General features: G+C 43.5%; 1 pseudogene; it reads left to right on the forward strand.

Annotated features, from left to right (window-relative positions):
• Positions 1–4,151: 4,151 nt before the first annotated feature.
• Positions 4,152–19,628, forward strand: part of LOC115466352 — a 168,929-nt pseudogene continuing 153,452 nt past the window's right edge.

Raw genomic sequence — 19,628 nt, forward strand, 5'->3', positions numbered from 1 at the left:
TGTAACCGTCTACAAAACATGAAGTGAAGATGTGATTCTATGAGCCCCAATGAAAGGAGAGTTTAATTTTACTTCCATTTAATTTCAATATTTCCATCAACTTTATAACACCTGGCTCCCAAGGCTGATTACAACAGTTAAGATGAACCCTCAAGAACAGGAATCCCACAGAAATTAATCTGTAGTGTATAGAACAGTGTAGAAAAGGATTTAAAAAATACAGAGTTTTAACTGCTGTTTCTACCAGCTACACTAATTTTTTAAGCTATTGTAATGATACTCAATTTTTATTTCATATAATGGGCTAGATAGGCTCACCCTGTCTTCTGTTTGTATCCAACTTCCTTGGCTGATACCATCTTCTGTTCTCAATCTAACCTTTTCCTCCCCTTCCAAATCCCTCAAACCTGCTTTTCTTTAGCAGCCCCTGCAGCGATAAGCTGTCTGAGCGGTGAATGCTTCCCTCTGCTACGTCCCACCCTGCGTACACAGCAAGTTGTGTCAGGGGGCGGCAGAGCGAAGGAGCATCAGATGCGGGCTCACTCAGGCAGCCTGTGATCCCTGCAGGAAACAGCAGCAGGGAGGGACTGCTAGAGAAAGCAGGTTTGAGGAACCGGGGGATGGGAAGAGAAAGCGAAAGCGCCGGTGTTATCTGCTAGGCTGGGGGGGGGGGAGTTTTGAGGAAGAAGAGGTTCAGGCGGTTGTTTTGGTACAATATGGGAAAGGGGAGAGAGAGAGAAAGGGAGAGAAGTGTTAGTCTGACTGCAGCAAAGTTTAAAATAAAATCCATGCTGCTGTGTGGTGGCTCAGCAGCAGGCGAGGTAGGCGGTTTTGGTTTGTAATCTGATTAGGGAGCGGCCGTTCCCCTTGCGCCCACCTAGCTACACCACTGGGTATGGGTTTTGGGGGTTCAGCACAAGGTAAGGGAGCTATGTAACGGGAGCTTTTTCTGAAGTCCACTGCAGTGCCCCTAGGGTGCCACACTACGAATGCTGGCTCCTCCCATGACCAAAGGGCTTGCATTTGGTCGTCCTGAGATGGGCTTACTTAGTTTCCATTATCGCCGAAAATCAGAAGCGACCAAGTTTAAGGACGACCATCTCTAGGGACGACCTAAATGTCAAGATTTGGGCATCCCCACCCGTATTTCGAAACGAAAGATGGACACCCATCTTGTTTCGATAATACGGGTTTCCCCCCCCTTCGCCGGGACGTCCTGTGAGGACGTCCTCAGGAAAACTTGGCCGCCCCTTTGATTATGCCCCTCCACGTGGTCATGCTAAAAAGTCTGTAGCTTCACTGTTTAAAGATAATCTCATTCCATCAGCACATAAATGTAAATAGTAACAGCAAATCAAGCTGTAAAATTTCACACTGAAATTCCAAGTGGTTGCTGAAAAACAGCAACAAATTTAGAGTTACTGTTTTTGCTTCACCTGTAGATATAGAAGGGAAAGTCTGAAGAACTCTCAAGTGGAAGATTTTTATTTATTATTATTAGGGGAAAGGGAATTGGGACTTGATATACCCTTTCTGTGGTTTTTGCAACTACATTCAAAGTGGTTTACATATTCAGGTACTTATTTTTGTACCAGGGGCAATGGAGGGTTAAGTGACTTGCCCAGAGTCACAAGGAGCTGCAGTGGGAATCAAACTCAGTTCCCCAGATCAAAGTCCACTGCACTAACCACTAGGCTACTCCTCCACTAGGATTTATTTACTGCCTTTTTGGAGGAATTCACTCATATATTTTATCACTTCATATACAATTTTGTTTTACTATTAGAAATACAGGTTTATTTTCTTTTTCTAACTTCCATGACTCAGTTGTGTACAGAGGATAACAGAGAGGGGGTCTGACAATATACCCATATTTAAAAGTGGGCCACTGATTTTCAGCCTCTGTACCCAGTTAAATAAGGAAAATTATACCCTCAACTCAGTTAAAATTATGTATGCTCTCCTAAATTCCAAGGTTGTATCCTGGGACATGTTCAGATTACAGAGGGTTATTTTCCCACAAAATGTACCTCCAAGAAACAGGGTGAGTGACTGAACATACAATCTACTTCAGCACTATTCAGAGAAGCACACATATACCAAAAAGTCATATGTGAAAAGAAGCCACTGTTTTGCACCAGAAAATACTTTCTTAAATTTCCTGATAAAAAACCAGAAAATGTTGGAGTGACTCTCACCTGCATTTACAGTCTGGAAGAGAAGACAAGTCAACAGAAGGATAAAGCCAAGATGACAAAAGAGCTCTTCTCCAAGAAGTTACATGAAAACTCCATCTCTAGGACCTCTGAAAATAATACAATCATATTACCAACAATACAGTGAAATTAAGCTACACTGATATCAAGAGAAGTTGAGGCCCAGGGACAGAATGTTTCAGCATGACATCTCCAATTGTGTGTGCATCTATGGGGGGGTATCTCAATCGTGGAATAGAGCAGGGTTTACTGATAGTGTGTTAGAGAACGAATGGGAGAGCTGCTGCAATTGCCAGCCTTGATCTAGGCCTGTGCCTGAGATCACCCCACAGGTGCAGCAACACTTCTCTGTAAGTCTGTAGCATGGGGCCTTTCAGCAATTGTGCATTTGACAGACCTTGTGATGCCCTCTCCCTTGCATAGGTTTTATAGTGACAGGAAGCTTGTGCCAGAAAAGGTGGGACATTTCAGGGCTTGCTAGTGCACAAGTGCTGGAAGAGTCCATGCTGAAATTACTTAGAGAAGAAGCAATGTTCCAGCTGTGGGGCTAAATAAAGTACAGCGGTGGATGTAAGAGGGCACATAAGAGAAGGAGGATCCAGGCAAGGGTAATGCAGAGGGGAAGACATTTCTAGTGATTCCAGGAGGGACCATTCTCCCCCCCCCCCCACCCACACTTTTGCTTATAGATGCCCATAACTGAAATCCAACCATATATCTTCAGTACCAGAATGGTGTGGTCAAATGCTTTGCTCTGGGCACACTGGTTTTATAAAATGAGGTTTATGTTAGATTTGATGATGGAAATTTACTTTTGAAATTTTGTGAAAATGGGTAACAGTCCTGCAGCACCACCATCTCCCTTCTACCTATATTTAAAGGAAGGCGCCCTGTAGGGTTACAGGCAGTGGTGTGCTGGTAAATTTTTAACAACAAGCTCTCTCCCCCAGTATAGCCAGCCTGCAATTCTTTTTGTTGAGGGGGGGGGGGGGGGCGCAGAGGTAGACTGGGACCTCTGCCCCCCCCCCCACAGAATTGCAAGGCTGGCTATACTGGGGGAGAGAGCTTGTTGTTAAAAATTTACCAGCACACCACTGCCTGTAACCCTACAGGGCGCCTTCCTTTAAATATAGGATAGAAGAGGGATGGGTGGTGCTGCAGGACTGTTACCATTTTCACATTTCAAAGTAAATTTCCATCATCAAATCTAACATAAACCTCATTTTATAAAACCAGGTGTGCCCAGAGCAAAGCATTTGACCACACCATTCTGGTACTGAAGATATATGGTTGGGATTCAGTTATGGGCATCTATAAGCAAAAGTGGAGGGGGGGGGGGGGGGGGGGGGAGAGTAATGGTCCCTCCTGGAATCACCAGAAATGTCTTCCCATTCTGCAGTACCCTTGGCCTGGATCCTCACCTTCTCTTATGTGCCCGCTTACATCCAACCGCTGTACTTTATTTAGCCCCCACAGCTGGAACATTGCTTCTTCTCTAAGTAATTATCAGCGTGGACTCTTCCAGCACTTGTGCACTAGCAAGCCATGAAATGTCCCACCTTTTCTGGCACAAGCTTCCTGTCACTATAAAAGTCTATGCAAGGGAGAGAGCATCACAAGGTCTGTCAAATGCACAATTGCTGAAAGGCCCCATGCTACAGACTTACAGAAGAAGTGTTGCTGCACCTGTGGGGTGATCTCAGGCACAGGCCTAGATCAAGGCTGGCAATTGCAGCAGCTCTCCCATTCGTTCTCTATAACACTATATCAGTAAACCCTGCTCTATTCCACGATTGAGATACCCCCCAATAGATGCACACACAATTGGAGATGTCATGCTGAAACATTCTGTCCCTGGGCCTCAACTTCTCTTGATATCAGTGTAGCTTAATTTCACTGTATTGTTGGTAATATGATTGTATTATTTTCAGAGGTCCTAGAGATGGAGTTTCATATAACTTCTTGGAGAAGAGCTCGCTTTTGTCATCTTGGCTTTATCCTTCTGTTGACTTGTCTTCTCTTCCAGACTGTAAATGCAGGTGAGAGTCACTCCAACATTTTCTGAGTTTTTTTAATCAGGAAATTTTAAGAAAGTATTTTCTGGTGCAAAACAGTGGCTTCTTTTCACATATGACTTTTTGGTATATGTGTGCTTCTCTGAATAGTGCTGAAGTAGATTGTATGTTCAGTCACTCACCGTCTGTTTCTTGGAGGTACATTTTGTGGGAAAATAACCCTCTGTAATCTGAACATGTCCCAGGATACAACCTTGGAATTTAGGAAGAGCATACATAATTTTAACTGAGTTGAGGGTAGTTAATTTTCCTTATTTAACTGGGTACAGAGGCTGTGAAAATCAGTGGCCCACTTATTAAATATGGGTATATTGTCCAGACCCCCTCTCTGTTATCCTCTGTACACAACTGAGTCATGAAGTTAGGAAAAAGAAAATAAACCTGATATTTCTAATAGTAAAAACAAAATTGTATATGAAGTGATAAAATATATGAGTGAATTCCTCCAAAAAGGCAGTAAATAAATCCTAGTGGAGGAGTAGCCTAGTGGTTAGTGCAGTGGACTTTGATCCTGGGGAACTGAGTTTGATTCACACTGCAGCTCCTTGTGACTCTGGGCAAGTCACTTAACCCTCCATTGCCCCTGGTACAAAAATAAGTACCTGAATATGTAAACCACTTTGAATGTAGTTGCAAAAACCACAGAAAGGTGGTATATTAAGTCCCAATTCCCTTTCCCCTAATAATAAATAAATAAAAATCTTCCACTTGAGAGTTCTTCAGACTTTCCCTTCTATATCTACAGGGTGAGGCAAAAAACAGTAACTCTGTAGAATTTGTTGCTGTTTTTTCAACAACCACTTGGAATTTCAGTATGAAATTTTACAGCTTGATTTGCTGTTACTATTTACATTTATGTGCTGAATGGAATGAGATTATCTTTAAACACAGTGAAGCTACAGACATTTTAGCATGACCATGTGGAGGGGCATAATCAAAAGGGGGCGGCCAAGTTTTTCCTGAGGACGTCCTCACAGGACGTCCTGGCGAAGGGGTGGGGAAACCCGTATTATCGAAACAAGATAGGTGTCCATCTTTAGTTTCAATAATATGGGTGGGGATGCCCAAATCTTGACATTTAGGTCGTCCCTAGAGATGGTCGTCCTTAAACTTGGTCGCTTCTGATTTTCGGCGATAATGGAAGCTAAGTAAGCCCATCTCAAGGACGACCAAATGCAAGCCCTTTGGTCATGGGAGGAGCCAGCATTCGTAGTGTGGCACCCTAGGGGGCACTGCAGTGGACTTCAGAAAAAGCTCCCAGTTACATAGCTCCCTTACCTTGTGTGCTGAACCCCCCAAAACCCATTACCCAGTGGTGTAGCTAGGTGGGGCGCAAGGGGAGCGGCCGCTCCCCTAATCAGATTACAAACCAAACGGCGCCTACCTCGCCTGCTGCTGAGCCACCACACAGCAGCATGGATTTTATTTTAAACTTTGCTGCAGTCAGACTAACACTTCTTCTCCCCTTTCTCTCTCTCTCCCCTTTCCCATATCGTACCAAAACAACCGTCCTGAACCTCTTCTTCCTCAAAACTCCCCCCCCCCAGCCTAGCAGATTAACACCGGCGCTTTCGCTTTCTCTTTCCCATCCCCCTCGGTTCCTCAAACCTGCTTTCTCTAGCAGTCCCTCCTTGCTGCTGTTTCCTGCAGGGATCACAGGCTGCCTGAGTGAGCCCGGCATCTGATGCTTCCTTCTGCTCCGCCCCTCTGACACAACTTGCTGTGTACGCGAGGGTGGGACGTAGCAGAGGGAAGCATTCGGCACCGGCTCAGACAGCTTATCGCTGCAGGGGCTGCTAAAGAAAAGCAGGTTTGAGGGATTTGGAAGGGGAGGAAAAGGTTAGATTGAGAACAGAAGATGGTATCAGCCAAGGAAGTTGGATACAAACAGAAGACAGGGTGAGTGAGCCTATCTAGCCCATTATATGAAATAAAAATTGAGTATCATTACAATAGCTTAAAAAAATTAGTGTAGCTGGTAGAAACAGCAGTTAAAACTCTGTATTTTTTAAATCCTTTTTCTACACTGTTCTATACACTACAGATTAAATTTCTGTGAGGATATCCTGTTTCTTGATGGGTTCATCTTAACTGTTGTAATCAGCCTTGGGAAGCCAGGTGTTATAAAGTTGATGGAATATATTGAAATTAAATGGAAGTAAAATTAAACTCTCCTTTCATTGGGGCTCATAGAATCACATCTTCACTTCATGTTTTGTAGAAGGTTACATTTTAGATACACAAATACACAAAGAGGTGCTGGACTTGGGAAGGTGGGAAGGGGGGGGGGTTGAGGGAAGAAGAAGGTACTGGATTCAGGATGAGGTTGAGGGATAAAGGAGCAGTGCTGGTCTCAAGGGAGGGCTAGGAAAAAAGTGAGTGTGGTGCTGGATTCAGGAGACACCTGAGAGATAAAGAGAAAGTGGTGCTGGAGTCACGGGGGGGGGGGGGGGGCTGAGGGATAAAGAGAAAGTTGCTGGACTCAGGGAGAGGCTGAGGGAATGAGAGGAAGAGTTACTGGACTCATGGGGGGCTGAGGGAATGAGAAGAAGAGCTGCTGAACTCATGGGGGGGGGGCCTGAGGGCAGAAGGAGAGGTTCTGGACTCCAGGGGGACTCAGGGAAGAACAGGGAAAGGTCCTGGACTCATTGGGGAGAAGGGAGATGTGCTGAACCCATGGGGGGGGGGGAGCAAGAGGGAGGGAAGGGGAGAGGTGCTAGATCTGCAGGGGTAGGGGGATAGAAGAGATACGAGACTACTGGTTAGGGGACCAGGGAGAGAGGAAGAAGAAGATGGAAGGTCATAGGGGGATGGAGAGAGTAAGTAAGAGAAGGGGAGAGATGCTGGACTCACAGGAGATGCAGGTACACAAACCTTGATGCGGTGCTCCTTCCTGGGTTGTATAGGGGCTAAACCATGCTTAGCAGGCTTTTATTTTTACTGTGCAGTTTTGACACTTACACAACCTGGAAAGGTGCATGACACTGGGATATGTGTAGTCACTTCTCTTGGCACCAGACTGGATTTCCTGAGTAGGTTCTTGAGCTGCTGCCCTGCTGAACACTGAAGCTTCCCTTTGAGGTGTGGGAAGGGAGAGAGAGGGGGTGGGGGGAGACAAGGAGCTGCTGGACCATAAGGAGGAAAAAGAAAGAGAGGACATGGAGTTGCTGCAGCATTGGGGTGGAGGGAAAGAAAGAAAGAGAGGACAGAGAATTGCTGGACCATAAAAGTGGAGGGGCAGAGAGAGGACAGAAAGTTGTTTGACCATAGGTGTAGAGGGGATAGGGAGTTACTGGACCATAGGGGTGGAGAGAAAGGAAGAAGGGATAGGGAGTTGCTGGACCATAAGGAGGAAGGGGGGAGGAGAAAGGGAATTTCTGGACCATAGGGGTGGAAGAGAAGGGAGAGGGGACAGGGAAATGCTGGACCATAGTGGTGGAGGAGAGGGGAGGGGCAGAGAGATACTGGGCTACAAGGGTGTAAGAAGGGAGAGGGAGGGGGAGATATTTGTCATGGTGGAATCATGTGGGAGAGACCATGGGGGATCTCAAGGAGAGGATAGTTAAGTACAGAGGGATGAATTGTACTAATGAGGAGTAGGTGAAAGAGAAGGGATTAGGAGGCCAGGGATGGAGTGGCACAGGAGATGTAGGGGGGAGAGGAGGACATGGAAAGTTGATAGGTACTGGCAAGTGAAATATAGGTGGAGGACTGAAGAGCGAGAAGGTGAAATTTGAGGGGAGAGACAGAAAACAGAAAGAGAGAGGCAATATATTAGAGAGATATAGTGAGGGAATAGGAAACTATAAGAGTAACGTGGAGAAAGGACAAATGGACTGCACTTACTGGAAAGAGAGCAGAAGACAAACAGGAAAACAGAAAAGAAGAAACTGGAAACAATATGCTTAGAAAAATAAAGTACCCAGGCAACAAAGGTAGGAAAAAAAGTGTTTTATCTGAATTTATTTGGTGGAATGTTAGCTTTGGGAAATGTGCATCATGGATGTCAGTACAAGAGGAAACGCATTTCTGTTTTTATTTTTCCTATGTTATGGTACATACCTAGTTCGACTTCTTCGGTTTCCCAGTTCAGTTTTTGTCTTTATATTTCTAATTTGTGATCCCTTGTTCTGTATTTGGTGTGTGACCGAGGTGTAGTATTCTGTTGGCAAATAGTTTCTGTGTAGAATTCTGTAGCAGTCCCACTTCTTCTGTTGTACCATTGGTAGGTGTATTGGTATTCTAGCGCTCTATGTATTGTTTGTTGTGCTGCCTGTTCTTACACAGGGTTCTTGTTGTTTAAATCATAGGAATCAGTCCTACTGTTCTATGGTAGATTTTCTATATGTATGTTGAGTTAGGATTTTTTTCAAGTTTTGTGTTATTTCACAATGTGCCTGGTAGTGGAAAAATATATTTCGCTATTACTGAGATAATATGAGAATCAGAATTCTTTTTTTGTATGATAATGTGCTAATTACAATCTGCACCTATTATTGGGAGGTGGGGGGAGATAGGGTTTTTGTGGATGCAGAACATGTTTACATTTAATATATAAGAACTGATATACTGTATCAGATCAAAGGTCCATGAGGGTCATGTATGTAGTGTGTCATGGATGTGAGCATCATTCAAGGAGAGAGAGAGAGAGAGAGAGAGAGAGAGAGTGATGCTGGATTCTGACAAAAAAGAAAGATGGGGTAATGCTGGATGGGGAGGAAGAGTGAGAGATGCTGGATGGGGAAAGAGAGATAGGGTGATGAGTGAAAAGAGAGATAGATGGGGTAATGCTGGATGGGGGAGAAGAGTGAGAGTAATAGAGTGAAGCTGGATGGGGAGACGAGCAAAAAAATGTTATTTAGTCCAATAAAAAGATATCACCTTATTTTCTGGGTTTTTGTTGTTTTATTTGTATTTGTTAATGTCTAATAAAGTGATTGGAATATGTCAGTTTTTTAAATTTGCAGCTACTAACTTTGTTTTGCACATGACAGGGGGGTACATATCATTGTTTCTACTTTTCTGGTGTTGCAGACTCTGGCTTCTTGGGGGTTCAGATTAATTTGTCTATATGTTTCTATTTTTAGGTTATGATTACTTATTCTGTATTTGGTGAGGGTCTGTGTGTGAAAGAGGCTAGGTATTCTGTTAAGCACTGAATTCCTGTGTAGGATCAATCTGTATTAATCCAGCTTGCTTAGTTTTCTCAATAGATGTATTGAGTTCTAGTACCGACTGCAATATTTACAGTGCTGTCTTTTCCTAGATAGACCCTTGTTGTGTGATTCAGAATAAACACTCAATTCTGCACGAGTCTCAATCAGGATTTCGGTCAAATCACAGCACTGAAACAGTACTAGTGTCCGCAATGAACTCATTCAAACAAGCAATTGCAACCGGTAACAACATACTCCTCCTACAATTTGACATGTCCAGCACCTTCGACATGGTTAATCATGGAATACTACTACATATACTAGAATACTTCAGAGTAGGAGGTACAGTTCTCAAATGGCTCAAAGGATTCCTAACCACAAGATCAGACCAAGTAAAAACGAACGCAGACATATCACCCCCATGGATACCTGAATGTGGAGTCCCCCAAGGATCACCCCTCTCACCAACCCTCTTCAACCTAATGATGATACCATTAGCCAAACTTCTAGCCAATCAAAATCTCAACCCATACATATATGCAGACGATGTCACGATTTACATCCCATTCAAACATGATATAAACGAAATCACCAACGAGATCAACCAAAGCCTCCAAATCATGCACTCCTGGGCGGATGCATTCCAGCTAAAACTCAACGCAGAAAAAACACAATGTCTTGTACTCACCTCACAACACAACACAAACAACTACTCCACTATAACCACACCATACTGCTCTCTCCCCCTCTCACAAAATGTGAAAATTCTTGGAGTTACCATTGATCGAAACCTCACACTCGATACCCACGTGAAAAATACAACTAAAAAGATGTTTTACTCCATGTGGAAACTCAAAAGAGTAAAACCTTTCTTCCTGAGATACATCTTCCGTACCCTGGTACAGTCAATGGTAATAAGTCATCTGGAGTACTGCAACACACTGTACGCTGGCTGCAAAGAACAGACTATCAAAAAACTCCAAACTGCCCAGAATACCGCCGCCAGACTCATATTTGGAAAAACTAAATATGAAAGTGCAAAACCCCTAAGAGAGAAACTTCACTGGCTCCCACTCAAAGAACGCATTGCATTCAAGATCTGCACGATTGTTCACAAAATCATTCACGCAGACGCCCCAATCTACATGCTAAACCTCGTGGACCTACCTCCCAGAAACGCCATAAAATCATCCCGCAAATTTCTCAATCTGCACTTCCCCAGCTGTAAAGGACTAAAATACAAGCTGATACACGCCACCACCTTCTCTTACATAAGCACGCAATTGTGGAATGCATTACCTACAGACTTGAAAACTATTGACGAAAGTACTAACTTTCGCAAATCTTTGAAGACACATCTCTTCAACAAGGCCTACAAAGAGAACCCATAGCCTTACAAACTACCTCACTAACCACCCAGTTATGAAAGACCATCTTCTATACTATCCTACCTAACACCTCCCCTCTTTTTCCCTTACTTAATCTTTGTACATCACCAATTGTATCTGATACCCAGAAATGATTATGTCATAATAAAACTCTGTAAGCCACATTCAGCCTGCAAATAGGTGGGAAAATGTGGGATACAAATGCAATAAATAAATAAAATAAAAATTCCTGGAAGTTTAGTGCTATTATGGTATGCTAGAGTTCCTCTATAGGTCCTGAGTAACTTTTGTAGGGTTTTGTATTCACAATATACCTGGTACTGGACTTTGGATTTGTATTTAGCTCATACCTCTCATCGTAGTAGCTGGAGGTGATTTACATTTAGCTACAACAGGTATTTTCCTGCCTCTGGAGGCTTACAGTCTAAGTTTGTACATTTTGTTACAGTGCTGCTGAACATCACTGTTCACGTGGCCAACAGGAAGATGCTGGACTAGAGAGCTAGGACTGACTGGGAGCCAAGTTTTAAAAGTACCTGCATATATTTACAGAATACTGTAAATACTATTCTGTTTAATAATTAGTATTATTGTGGTACAGTATGTGGATGTTTTTGGTACATAATTCCCTGGAGTGTATTCAGTGTAAATACCTTCAGTAATAGAGATACTAGGGGAAAATGACTAGTGCAGATGCACCAGAGACACAGTGAAGGGGTCCTTCACTGCTGTGTTCAAAAGTGCCCTCAATGTCCCATTGCTGCTGACATGGGTGCTGCCTTCACCCTAAGGATTTTACCTAGCCCTGCCCTACCCCAACCCCACTCTAGGCCCACCTCACTCCACCTTACCCTACCCAAACAACTGAGTCACTGACCACACATATATGCCTATGAGGATTTTAACCCTTTCATCTCTCCCGGCCCATCAGCCTCGCACTGGCGCCTATTTTACAAAAGTCTGCTCCCCCTGATGTCAAAACCTGGCTACGCCTCTGCCACTACCCCTAACTGTACACCACTACCATAGCCCTTAAGGGTGAAGGAGGGCACCTAGATGTGGGTACAGTGGGTTTCAGGTGGGTTTTGGAGGGCTCACATTTACCACCACAAGTATAACAGGTAGGGGGGGATGGGCCTGGGTCCGTCTGCCTGAAGTGCACTGCAGTACCCACCAAAACTGCTCCAGGGACCTGCATACTGCTGTCATGGAGCTGGGTATATTTGAAGCTGGCATAGAGGCTGGCAAAAAATATTTTAAAAAAATTTTTTTGAGGGTGGGAGGAGGTTAGTGACCACTGGGGGAGTAAGGGGAGGTCATCTGGTCAGTTCGGCCATCTTTTTGAGGCTTGGTCGTGTAAAAAAAAGGACCAGATAAAGTTGTCCAAGTGTTTTTTTCAGGGACGCCTTTTTTTTCATTATGGGTCGAGGACGCCCATGTGTTAGGCATGTGCAAGACCCGCCTTTGCTATGCCTCCGACACCCCCCCCCCCCCCCGGGGAACTTTAGTCGTCCCTGCAACGGACAGCATTTGGGGATGCCCAAAATCGGCTTTCCATTTTACCGATTTGGGCGACCCTGTGAGAAGGACACCCATCTTGCAATTTGTGTCAAAAGATGGGTGTCCTTCTCTTTCAAAAATAAGCCTGCTAGCGATTTTCAAACGTTCAAAAATGTTTGCACTGTAAAACTACCATTATTTGAAATAAAGAAAATGGGGAACTAGCTTACAGTTAACGATATCACAGTGATGTAGACTTTTGTAAATAATAATTTGAATTTGAGTGATTTGTATTTGATAATATGATGACTTACAGATAATTTCTTTAAAAGAATAATGGCAATCATGGGCAGAAGCGTAGCAAGGTTGACGGTGCAGGAGGAGCGAGAGCGGACTTCCGCCGGTGCACATTTTCAGTGCTGCACAATGAAAAAAAATAGGCGCTGGTGCCAGAAGAACTCCGTTTGGGGGAGCAGCCGCTCCCCTGGCTAGCTACGCCACTGATCATGGGCTGGGTGTCGGCAAATGATCTTGGGCAGCCTGCCTCAGGGACCAATTAACTAGGCTGTTAAGAACTTCCGAAAGCGACTGAAGTTGGGGTGTAGATACTTTGAGCATTCACAGGGCTCCTTTTACTAATAGATTTAGCGCACGCTAAATGCAAAGCAGCCCAGCGAAAGGACCCTAACCTCTTTAGTCTTTCCTCTTAGGATATTGTTTCCTCTCTTTTATCATTTTGGTCACCCTTTTCTGTACATTTTCTAATCCCACTATATCTATTTTGACATGTAGCAATCAGAATTGCATGGAATAGTCAAGGTGTAACCACACCATGGAGCGATAGAGAGGTATTATAAATTGTTTACTTATTAATAATTAAAATAAATAAATAAAGATTAAAGCAGATAACAAGTTAACATATATAACAAATATAAAATACCTTCCAAAATACAAAGAAATCCATCAAAGAATATATACATCGATCATGTGCTTTCCCTGCCTAGATGCCATGTTTTGTTTTGTTTGTTTGTTTAAATCATTTTTATAAGAGTATATAAACATGCAAACAATAGATCAGGCAACAAATTGAAGACACAATTCATCCCCAGCATCCCTCTTCCCCCCATGCTCCCCCATTTTACCCCATACAATCAGTGCGTGGAACATGGCACAGTGCTCTATAGTAACATAGTCAATGACAGCAGATAAATACTACTACTACCTGTATGGTCCATCCAGTCTGCCCAACAAGATAAACTCCATCTATATGGTATGTGATACTGCATATGTATACCTGGTCTTGATTTGTCATTGCCATTTTCAGGGTATAGACCATAGAACTGTGCCCAGCACTGTCCTTGTTCTCCAACTACTGAAACAGAATTTGTCCAGCCATGATCAGAGCACAGCCCGTAAACATTTGCCCAGTACTAGCTTTGCTTCCCAATTACTGGTGTTGCTTCCTAATCTCCGCTAAGCTTCTTTGGATCCATTCCTTCTAAATAGGATTCCTTTGTGTTTATCCATGCGTTCTTGAATTCCATTGCAGTTCTTATCTCCATCACCTCCCACGGGAGGGCATTCCAGGTATGTACCACCCTCTCCATTAAAAAATATTTCCGGACGTTATTCCTGAGTCTGCCCCCTTTCAACCTCAATTCATGTCCTCTAGTTCTAGTGCTTTGCAGTTTCTGGAAAAAGTTTGTTTGCGGATTAATACCTTTCAAATATTTGAATGTCTCCTTTTCACCAGGGTATACATGTTCAGGTCAGTATGTCTCTCCTCGTATGTCTTGCAAAGCATTTTCCATACCATTTTCATCATTTTTCTTTGAACCACTTCAAATCTTTTTATATCCTTAGTAAGATATGGCCTCCAAACTGAACAAAATAATCCAAGTGGGGCCTCACGAATGATTTGTAGAGGGGCATCAACACCCTCTCTCTGTAGGCTGGCATCCTTCTGGCGATGGCCACCGCCTTCTCGCACTGTTTCACAACCATCATTCCAAGGTCCCTCTCCTGAGCCAAGCTTACCAAAATCTCCCCTCCTATCTGGTATCTGTTTTGGATTTCTGCGCCTCAAGTGCATCACTCTGCACTTCTTGGCATTAAATTTTAACTACAGTTCACACAAGATATCTTGTTATATAATTAGAGTGTGTGAATAGATATCTACTCACTCAGAGCATTACCATGTGTGTTAAAGATTAGTTGGATTTTCAAATTAAATTTTAACTGCCAAACCCTTGACCTTTCTTCTAACGTTTGGAAATCCCTTCTCATGGTTTCTACTTTATCCATTCTATTGGCTATCTTCGTGTTATCCACAAAAAGTCAAACTTTTTCTTCAAATCCTTCAGTAATGTTGCTCAAAAATATATTAAACAGAATTGGCCCCAGCACCAACCCCTGAGACACTCTACTACTCACCTTCTTTTCATTGGAGCAGATTCCATTTACCACCACCCTCTGCTGCCTGTCGGTCAACCAGTTTCCAATCCAGTTCACTACTTTGGATCCTAAGTTCAGCTCTCTCAGCTTATTCATGAGTCTTCTGTGAGGGACCATATCAGCGGCTTTGCTGAAATCCAAGTAGATTACATCTAGAGCGCATCCTTCATCCAATTCTTTGGCCACCCAGTCGAAGAAGTCAATAAGATTTGTTTGGCAGGATTTTCCTTTGGTGAAGCCATGCTCTCGGATCCTATAACCTGTTGGCTTCCAGGAAGTTAAGTATCCTTTCCTTCAACAGTGACTCCATTATTTTTTCCTACCACTGACTTGAAGCTTACCAACCTGTAGTTTCCCACTTTTTCCCTGTCTCCTCTTTTGTGAAGAGGAACCACATCAGCTCATCTCCAGTCCCAAGGAACTGCTCCTGTCTCTCTAAAGATCTATTAAATAAATCCTTAAGAGGTCCCGCCAGGACTTCACTGAACTCTCTCAATATCCTGGGATGTATCCTATCCGGCCCCATAAATTTGTCCACTTTCAGTTTCTTAAACTGTTTATAAACACTTTCTTTCGTGAATGCCCTAATAGTCTAATAAGATCCGCACCCAAACAATTCAAAACAGACCTCACGAACCACGTAAACCATAGGCTTCAAAATGGGCTCTTCCCCACGGATAAAGGAAACATCCTACTAACTCCGCTACCGAAAGATGCTAAGAAGAACACAATGGACTTAACCAACTACCGCCCAGTAGCATCGATCCCACTCATAACCAAACTCAAGGAAGGCATAGTGACGAAACAACTCACTGAATACCTAAATAAACACTCAATCCTGCACGAACCTCAATCAGGATTTCGGACAAACCACAGCACAGAAACTGTTCTAGTAGCCGCAATGAATTCATTCAAACAAGCAATCGCAACTGGTAACATACTCGTCCTACAATTCGACATGTCCAGTGCCTTCGACATGGTTAATCATGAAATAATATTACATATACTAGAATACTTCGGAGTAGGAGGCACAGTTCTCAAATGGTTCAAAGGATTCCTGACCACAATATCATACCAAGTAACAACGAATGCGGACAGATCACTCCCAAGGACACCCGAATGTGGAGTACCCCAAGGATCCTCCCTCTCACCAACCTTATTAAACCTAATGATGATACCGTTAGCCAAACTTCTAGCCAATCAAAACCTCAATCCTTACATATATGCAGACGATGTCACTATCTACATCTCGTTCAAACATGATCTAAATGAAATCACCAACGAGATCAACCAAAGCCTCCAAATCATGCACACCTGGGCGGATGCATTCCAACTAAAACTTAACGCAGAAAAAACACAATGTCTTGTACTCACCTCACAACATAACACAAGAAATTTCTCCACCATAATCACACCATACTGCTCTCTTTCAGTCTCACAAAACCTGAAAATTCTCGGAGTTACTATTGATCGAAACCTCACTCTCGATACCTACGTGAAGAACACGACGAAAAAGATGTTCCACACCATGTGGAAACTCAAAAGAGTAAAACCATTCTTCCCGAGATACGTCTTCCGCACCCTGGTACAATCAATGGTAATAAGCCATCTGGATTACTGCAACGTACTATATGCGGGCTGCAAAGAACAGACTATCAAAAAACTCCAAACAGCCCAGAATACTGCCGCCAGACTCATATTTGGAAATATGAAACTAAATATGAAAGTGCAACATCCCTAAGAGAGAAACTGCACTGGCTCCCACTTAAAGAACTCATTGCGTTCAAGATATATATGATTGTACACAAAATTATTCACGCAGACACCCTGATCTACATGCTGAACCTAGTGGACCTACCTCCCAGAAACGCCACAAGAACATCCCGCAAATTTCTCAATTTGAACTTCCCCAGCTGTAAAGGACTAAAATACAAGCTGATGCATGCCACTACCTTCTCCTACACGAGCACGCAGATATGGAATGCTCTACCCACAGACCTGAAATCAATTGTCGAAACAAATAACTTTCGCAAATCTCTGAAGACATACTTCTTCAACAAGGCCTACAACGAGAGCCAACAGCCTCACTAATTCACTTTCCCAACCCAACCAGTTAGGAAAATCCACTTCTACTATCACTCGCCTAATCACTTCCTCTTTCTTCCCTACTTAATCTCTACACACTACTAACTGTATCTAATATTCTGTAATAACAATGTCATAACAAAACTATGTAAGCCACATTGAGCCTGCAAATAGGTGGGATAATGTGGGATACAAATGCAATAAATAATAATAATAATAATCCTCTCCATTCCCAGATAATTCCTCACCAGACAACTGCGATCCTTCTGCAGGATTTTCTTCCATGAAAACCGATGAGAAGTATTTGTTTATCATTTTCACTTTATCCTCATCACTCTCCATATAGCCATTCTCAGCATATTTCAGTCTATTAATTCCATTTCTATCTTTTCTCTTTTCACCAATATATCTGAAAAAGGTCTTGTCACCTCTATTGACATCTTTAGCCATTTTTCTTATGCCCCTGCTTTCGGTAGCCATATTTCCCTCTTCGCTTCTTTGAGTTTAATCCAAAAATCTTGTCTGTGATCCTTTTGTTGCATTCTTCTGTATTTCTTGCCCTTATTTTTTCAGCCACTTGTTTGGATAACCATATAGGCTTCCTTTTCTCTTGTTTTTTGTTTACTTTCCTTGTGTAAAGATCAGTTGCCATATTTATAGCAGTTTGCAGCTTCCACTTCACCCATGCCCACCAATGCCATCAATTTCTTAAAGGTATTCCTCCATTTTACCAGAATCAGTACGTCTGAAATCCAGTACTTTGAGTTTTGTACTTCTGCATTTATATCAAACCATATCATATACATAGTAACATAGTAACATAGTAGATGACGGCAGAAAAAGACCTGCACGGTCCATCCAGTCTGCCCAACAAGACAACTCATGTGTGCTACTTTTGTGTATACCCTACTTTGATTTGTACCTGTGCTCTTCAGGGCACAGACCATATAAGTCTGCCCAGCACTAGCCCCGCCTCCCAACCACCGGCTCTGGCATAGACCGTATAAGTCTGGCCAGCACTATCCCTGCCTCCCAACCTCCAGTCCCGCCTCCCACCACTGGCTCTGGCACAGACCGTATAAGTCTGCCCCGCACTATCCCCGCCTCCCAACCTCCAGCCCCGCCTCCCACTACCGGCTCTGCTATCCAATCTCGGTTAAGCTCCTGAGGATCCTTTCCTTCTGAACAGGATTCCTTTATGTTTATCCCACGCATGTTTGAATTCCGTTACCGTTTTCCTCTCCACCACCTCCCGCCGGAGGGCATTCCAAGCATCCACCACTCTCTCCGTGAAGAAATACTTCCTGACATTTTTCTTGAGTCTGCCCCCCTTCAATCTCATTTCATGTCCTCTCGTTCTACCGCCTTCGTATCTCCGGAAAAGGTTCGTTTGCGGATTAATACCTTTCAAATATTTGAACGTCTGTATCATATCACCCCTGTTTCTCCTTTCCTCCAGGGTATACATGTTCAGGTCAGCAAGTCTCTCCTCATACGTTTTGTTACGCAAATCCCATACCATTCTCGTAGCTTTTCTTTGCACCGCTTCGATTCTTTTTACATCCTTAGCAAGATATGGCCTCCAAAACTGAACACAATACTCTAGATGGGGCCTCACCAACGACTTATACAGAGGCATCAACACCCCCTTTCTTCTGCTGGTCACACCTCTCTCTATACAGCCCAACAACCTTCTAGATACAGCCACCGCCTTGTCACACTGTTTCGTCACCTTCAAATCCTCAGATAATATCACCCCAAGGTCCCTCTCCCCGTCTGAACCTATCAGACTCTCGCCACCTAACACATAAGTCTCCCGTGGATTTCTATTCCCTAAGTGCATCACTTTGCATTTCTTCGCATTGAATTTTAATTGCCAGACCTTAGACCATTGTTCTAGCTTCTTCAAATCCTTTTTCATGTTTTCCACTCCCTCCGGGGTGTCCACTCTGTTACAGATCTTAGTATCATCCGCAAATAGGCAAACTTTACCTTCTAACCCTTCGGCAAGGTCACTCACAAATATATTGAACAGAATCGGCCCCAGCACCGGTCCTTGAGGCACTCCACTACTCACCTTTCCCTCCTCCGAGCTAACTCCATTCACCACCACCCTCTGGCGTCTGTCCGTCAACCAGTTCCTAATCCAGTTCACCACTTTAGGTCCTATCTTCAGCCCATCCAGTTTATTTAAAAGCCTCCTGTGGGGAACCGTGTCAAAAGCTTTGCTGAAATCTAAGTAGATTACGTCCATAGCTCGTCCCTGATTCAATTCTCCTGTCACCCAATCAAAAAACTCAATGAGATTCGTTTGGCACGATTTCCCTTTGGTAAAACCATGTTGTCTCGGATCTTGCAACTTATTGGCTTCCAGGAAATTCACTATCCTTTCCTTCAGCATCGCTTCCATTACTTTTCCAATAACCGAAGTGAGGCTTACCGGCCTGTAGTTTCCAGCTACTTCCCTATCACCACTTTTATGAAGAGGGACCACCTCCACCGTTCTCCAATCCCTCGGAACATCTCCTGTCTCCAAGGATTTATTAAACAAATCTTTAAGAGGACCCGCCAGGACCTCTCTGAGCTCCCTTAATATCCTGGGGTGGATCCCGTCCGGTCCCATGGCTTTGTCCACCTTTAGCTTTACAAGTTGTTCATACACACTCTCTTCTGTAAATGATGCTGTATCCACTCCACTATCATTTGTACTTTTTCCAGTCCATCGCGGTCCTGCTCCAGGATTTTCTTGTGTGA

The sequence above is a fragment of the Microcaecilia unicolor genome, chromosome 3 (genome assembly GCF_901765095.1).
Source record: "Microcaecilia unicolor chromosome 3, aMicUni1.1, whole genome shotgun sequence".
Classification (NCBI taxonomy): Eukaryota; Metazoa; Chordata; class Amphibia; order Gymnophiona; family Siphonopidae; genus Microcaecilia; species Microcaecilia unicolor.